General features: G+C 42.5%; 2 long non-coding RNA genes across 2 annotated transcripts; one reads left to right on the top strand and one right to left on the bottom strand.

The window, feature by feature from the left end:
• Positions 1-291: 291 nt before the first annotated feature.
• Positions 292-1,181, bottom strand: LOC118027040. The gene is made up of 2 exons (XR_004683736.1): positions 1,090-1,181; positions 292-542 (listed from the first exon to the last, which is right to left on the bottom strand). It is a non-coding gene; the product is annotated as an uncharacterized LOC118027040 (long non-coding RNA).
• Positions 1,182-1,493: 312 nt separating this feature from the next.
• LOC118027038 lies at positions 1,494-3,748 on the top strand. The gene is made up of 3 exons (XR_004683735.1): positions 1,494-1,582; positions 2,908-2,969; positions 3,629-3,748. It is a non-coding gene; the product is annotated as an uncharacterized LOC118027038 (long non-coding RNA).
• The last annotated feature ends 2,503 nt before the right edge of the window (positions 3,749-6,251 follow it).

The following is a 6,251-nucleotide window of genomic DNA, read 5'->3' as shown; positions in this document are numbered from 1 at the left end:
TAGGGCCACATAATTCTTTGTTGCAGGGTTTTGTCTACACATTGTAGGATATTTAACAACATTCCTGGCCTCAACCCACAAGACACCACACACACCCACCCATCCTGCCAATTCAAAATGGCTTCAGACCTTGGGAATTGTTCCTTGGAGGGGCAAAATCACCCCTAGTCAACAAGCACTGCTCTGGTCTGGGAGTTCTTAAAGAACAGGAACTAGGTCTTACTCATTACTCATGGCACCAATGACTACAAATGATATATATTTACTAATTGTTATAAAATAGAACAGAAGTGACAGAACAAAATTTTCTTTATTAAAAAAAGTCAAGGGGCAGCATTGTGTCCCAGATTTCTTTGGGGAAAAAAAAAATCTAAACTTTAGACACAGAAAGTCCGAAGGTTAAAACCCTGCTTCACCCCTCCCTAAGACTCTAAGAAAGTTGCTTAACCTCAGTTTCTTCATCTTCAAAAGGGGTACAAGAGCATTTCCCTTGCAGTTTTGAGGTGATGCATCCGTGCAGATTGCTCGGTGTATGGAACCTGCTGGATAAATGGTATAGTCACCAGCGGCGATGGGGGCGACAACCTTACTCCCTCCGTGAGACCCATTAAGTAGGAGATGCTTAAAAACTATTTGCCCTTTTGCGTAGAAATGCCAAACGTTACTCCCAGAAAAAGAACAGCATGGTCCCACAAAATACTGCCTACGTCTGTTTCTCCATAAATAAGCCCTGTCGTCAAGAAACTTGAGCTCAGCACCAGTGGATTTGCCATGAAACACATAAGCTTGGATGTGAGCAGCAGGTTTTTGTGGCGCTTTCCTGGATGTCAGCAGAATCTCACAAATTAGGCAAGAAAAGTCCAAAACATATGCCCTCAGCAACTTGCCAAAAGCCAATAAAAGGAACAGGTAGTAGAGCCAAAATCAAGGAGGCGGGCAGGCGAGGTGGAGGGCTGCAAACCCCAATAAATTCACATGGAAATGCATTTCATTTGAAGAACAGCCTGACTATACAAAACCATATCGAATGATGAAAAGAGCCCTCATAAAGCTACATACCCTGCCGTCAGAAACATCAAAATGACAAACCTTGTCTAGATTCGTTTTGAATCCAGCCATTTGGAACTAGATTTGTTGACAACTCAGTGGTTTTGCATTTTGGAAGTGTAACTCGACATCACAGAACTGGCCTTTTGTGAGACAGTAGCATCTTGCCGCATTATCGAGACTTGCAGCATTTTATATCCAGGTGCAAAAATACCTCTTCTGTTTCCTGGTTGTGAAATTCATGGCACGGCGATCGCAAGTTTAAAATACAGGAAAAAAGAACAAAAGTCTCTCTCAGTTTATGAAACAGGCCTCGAGGTCTGTTTTCCAATTAGCATGATTCCCTGTCCAGCAAAACTAAATGTGAAGGGCCTGTGGCTTTGTGTGTTCGATTTTTTTTCTTTCTTTCTTTCTTTTAACAGCTCCGTGAGACTTTCAAGCTGGTAGAAAGCTTTAGATCCGAAGGCCCTGGAGACCGAAACGCTGGAATCCCCAGCTTTAGCAGCCAGCCCTGCTGCGGCAGCCACGGGAAAGGGTTCGTGTTCCACTGGAGCTAAGATTTCAATCCAAAGGCCGTTGTGATTCAAATTGTTCCTTCAGTGAAGCTGGGGTCAGCCAGCTCAAAAGGTGAAGCTGGTGTGACCCTGCGCATCCACACGCGGACCCCCGCCGTCCCTGCCCCGCTGCCGCCCGGCGCGGTGTCCCAGGGCTGTAATGGGAGCTCTTCCTCCGCTCTGCGGAACCGCCTCGCTCCCAGGATACCTGCCTGCCATCTGGCCCCAAGACTCTTCGCAAGCCGTGCTGTAGTAACCAAATGGCTTTTCAGCAACAACAGGCTTGACTCAAAAATGTATTTTCTTCACTTGCAACACTTCTAACCCTGCTGGCTTAATGAGCCCCAAAGGGCTGCCTCTGCATAGCTTACTGAATCCTAATTAGATAATTAAACCGGATAGCAAAAAAAAAAAAAAATCTTTATTTCTGTAGCTATTACATTACGTGCAACTAAAATTCCCCAAGCAAAGCATTCCCACTTTTCAAAATAAATCGTTTAGTTCCAGACTCAAAAAGTCATACTTGCTCTGGTCAAGGTTCTGGGGCTGTCATATGATATTTTTTAAGGACTGGGAGAGAATAAATGCAGAGATCCTTATTCATGCATGCATTTGGTCAGCAAATATTTTTTGCACCCACTTTGTGTCAGCCACGGTTCTGGATACCCAGTAGTAAAAAGGCTCTAAGGTCTACTTGAAGTCGTGATTTAAATATTTGAGACAAACAAATGATAAGGACAACAAATAGGTATGTCTATAATTTAGACTAAAAAAAAAAAAAAATAGAAACCCATTGGCTTTTATTTTCATGTTTGTTTACCCTAACCTCACCAATTCCATCACAGGTACCCAGCCAGACACATCCACTCCCTTGTGTACTTTTTATTTTATGTGCTGTATGACTCGTTCAACTGTGAATAGATCTGCGAAGTAGAATAAAAATTATTTTTCAGGAAGTAGCTTCGACATGCAAAGCAAAAGCAAAGGCCTATCAATGTGGCTGTTTCTTCAGTGCTGATGCACTTGAATAAAGAAAAACTTTTAACCGAAGGTAAAAATCACAGACAGGAGCTCATCTCATTGCTATTCTGGGAGATTTTTAGAGAAAATGGGAGGAGTTTCCAAAAAGACAAAAAGACTTAAAACATTTTTAAAGGAGGGAAAACTGGTTTATTTGTTTTTCTCCTTTCTTCCATGTACCCTAAAAAAATGCATATTCAGTTTTTCCATTTCTTCTGTATAGATATTTAAAAGATTGCTCAAATTACCCTGGATGTTTTTAATTTGCCCTTATTTTCTTTCTTAGTTGCCAAATCTGTGTCATTCGTTCTCTTTGGAAAGAAGACTAACAATATTTTGGATGAGAAAGTGAGTCAGGATTAGATATTACCTTTTCTTCTTCTCTTCCCTCTTCATTCCTAATTGATTTCTTCAAGGGATCAGTGGATCCTACTGACATTCCCAAGCAAAACTGTGGCCAGTCAGTGCTAACCAGAAGTATCACAGAACAATGTTACACTGTTCTGCACAGTGGCAAACACCAGGTGGAAGAGGGAAACATTGAAACATCTGGAAATTTCCCAGGTCATCATTTCACCTGAACAAATTCCATGGATTTTATTAGAAACCAAGTTTTTACTTTTCACCTGGATGTGTGTTTTTTAAATAGCTGTAGGGCTAGACACAAAATCTTGGTGATCCAACAACTCCTTCTTCAGTTTAACTTTCTCCAAAAGGAAGGCATTTTTATTTTTATTTTTTTTAAGATTTTATTTGTTTATTTGACAGAGAGAGAGAGACCGGAGAGAGGGAACACAAGCAGGGGGAGGGGGAGAGGGAGAAGCAGGCTTCCTGCTGAGCGGGGAGCCCGATGCGGGGCTGAATCCCAGGACCCTGGGATCATGACCTGAGCCGAAGGCAGACGCTTAATGACTGAGCCACCCAGGCACCCAGGAAGGCATTTTTAATCAAGGTCAACTGGGACAATAGTGTTATAACATCGACCATTTTCATGTCTTTCATTGCAGCAGGCTGGAAAGAGAATGGAGACTGAAGGATGAACATGATAAATGCCCTTCCTTGGGTCATTCTGCCTTGTATCCTTTTCCCTAGGTATCATTAGCAATTTTAGAGGAACACACACACACACACACACACACACACACACTTCTCAGAGATAAGTTTAAGTCAAATGTCAAGAATAGAACATTATCTTATTACATTTAATGGCAGTGTCCACTATGGAATTTGCCAAAGTATGTTTTGAACTGTATGTCAGTCTCAATAGGGCAATTTTGCTGTAGAATATAAGCAGTCGCTCTACTTATGGTTGAATTCTATCGACGTCAGAACTTCCTCTAATGGTGATGAGAATCCAAACTTGGAAGCGCTCCAGGAAAGACCCCATATCCAACTTTCCGAGTGTGAGGGGCAGAGAGAACACAACACAGGTCTGGGGCGGGCAAGTGCTGAAATCCGAGTCCTGAGTCCTAGATCTGCAGCTGATTGGAGTCCGTGTAAGTGATATAGGAAGCCAGGTGCGGTCCCAGGGAAAGGGGCTGATAGAAACAAAAGGAAAGCAGATTGCTTACTTCGGGCTCGAATTGAGGGCCAGGAGGGAAAATGCAGTGAGAATGAGAAACCCAGGCGAAGGCAGGCACGGCAGCTGGCTGTGAACATGGACTAAGAGAGCTGCAACACGATGCAATGTAACAGGGGCAGCAGACACCAGAAACGTATGTTTCCAACTGTTTCCAGACCCCACCGCTGATGAGAACACAGCCACCAAGGTCCTGCCAGCCCAGCACCTTGAAGGTTCCAAGAGCAGGCAGGGCTCTGGCTGTGGCGGCAGCCCTTCAGGGCAGCTCGGCAACCTCTTATCCAAAACCTCTGGGCTAGAAGGGTTTTGGAGTTCAGAATTTTCAGATATTAAAAGGCATACCGCAACTTACATGAATTTCCAAAGGCGTCATCCTGAGTGAATAAAGCCAATCGCAGACGGTCCCGTAATCATTCCATTTATCTAGCATTGTTGAAATAATAAAATTACGGAGGACAGATGAGTGGTTGCCAGTGTTGAGGCACAGGGGGAGTACTGTGGCTCTAATAGGGTAGCCCTGAAAGATCCCTGGGATGAACTCTTCCGCATCTCACTGTGGTGCTGGTCACACAAACCTACATGGGACAAGATTGCAAGGAACTAAATACACACAGACACACATGCCAGAAAGTGAGTGTATATAAAACTGGCCAAACCCAAATAAGGTCAATGGATTGTATCGATGTCAATGTCTTGGTTGTGCTACTGTACTAAAGATATGCTAGATGTTACCATGGGGTGAAATTAGGTGAAAGGTAGACTGCATCTATGATTTCTTACAACTGCATGTGAATCTACAAGCCTCAAAATAAAATTTTTAAGGGAAACGCTTTAAAAGGCAATAAAGTGCATATTTGGCGTCTTATGTAACCCTTACCAGCTGTGTCAAACATATTAATACTTCTTCAGCAAAGTGTGTGATTCTTCACACCAAGTGAAATGCAGATTGTAAAATAACTTTCATCAGCTCAGGTAAGATTTTGTGGCTACATGGGTTCAGATTTAGTCAGGTATTGCTGATAAATCAACCATGAAAACACTTCAGTTTTTCAGAGCTTTTTGGATTTGGAACTACAGATAAAGAACTATAAATCCACATAGAGGAAGGCATGGATGGATACCACTGACCGATCTGTTTGAGAGCGCCTGTTTCTCGTCTTCATTTCGTATTCTGCAGAGGAAAATGGGGGGATTGCAATTTTTTAATAGAATACTTCCATCCAGAATGTTTGAAGAAAAGCTGTTTTTATGCATCTTTTTGAGAAGTTAGCAGGCAATGCCCAGAATGGAATATAATAGAGGGAGGCCATGGACAGAAAGGCAAGATCAGCATGGAACAGTAGGACACTCCCTGAGGCTCTCCTAACATTTCTCCATAGCACCACCTGTGGTTTGGGAAAATTTTCATGATATTAGAAATTCCTAAATTCAAAAATAGAATTAACTAGTTGAAGCTATCTACTGTTTTGTATTATGCACTTCTCTGTTTCTTCTCACTAGGGTGGAAAATAGAAATTTGACCCTATTTGAAATATTCAACCATAATGCAGATACTTCATGGGCTTATAGTCTTTCAGGATTAAATGAGGATCAGCATTTGAAATTTACAGGAGATCTCGTTTCAGTTAAATTTGAATTCAAACAATATGGTGGGATCCTAATTCATTCACCCTTACCTGAGTCTTCAGGTGTTATTCTCTGCTATTCTCCACACTGCAGGCAGTTACTCTACTGAACTATAAGGGTAACTACAACGCTCTTTTTTGGTCTCCTTGGTACATATAGGCTAGTGAAGGAAGCCTTCAGTGACCTGGCCACAGCGGGTCACCATTGAGACTCACATATCTCTCCATTTTGCCCACTCCAGCTGTACCTCTGCCACATTCATTACTTTCTGTTTTCTGGAATAAGCCATGCTTCCTTACCCTCATGGTTTTACACACCTCCCTCCTTGGTATGGAACACTCCATTCTCCCTGTTCTTTATCTGGCCAAATCCAAAAGTCTTGTAATTTTCTAACATTGCCACTGTCTCCTGGAAGCCTCTGGAAT

This window comes from Mirounga leonina, unplaced genomic scaffold (assembly GCF_011800145.1).
Source record: "Mirounga leonina isolate KUSES-001 unplaced genomic scaffold, KU_Mleo_1.0 Mir_357, whole genome shotgun sequence".
In the NCBI taxonomy this organism is placed as follows: domain Eukaryota; kingdom Metazoa; phylum Chordata; class Mammalia; order Carnivora; family Phocidae; genus Mirounga; species Mirounga leonina.
Note: the sequence above shows the minus strand (reverse complement) of the source record. Positions and strands in the feature narration are given on the sequence as shown.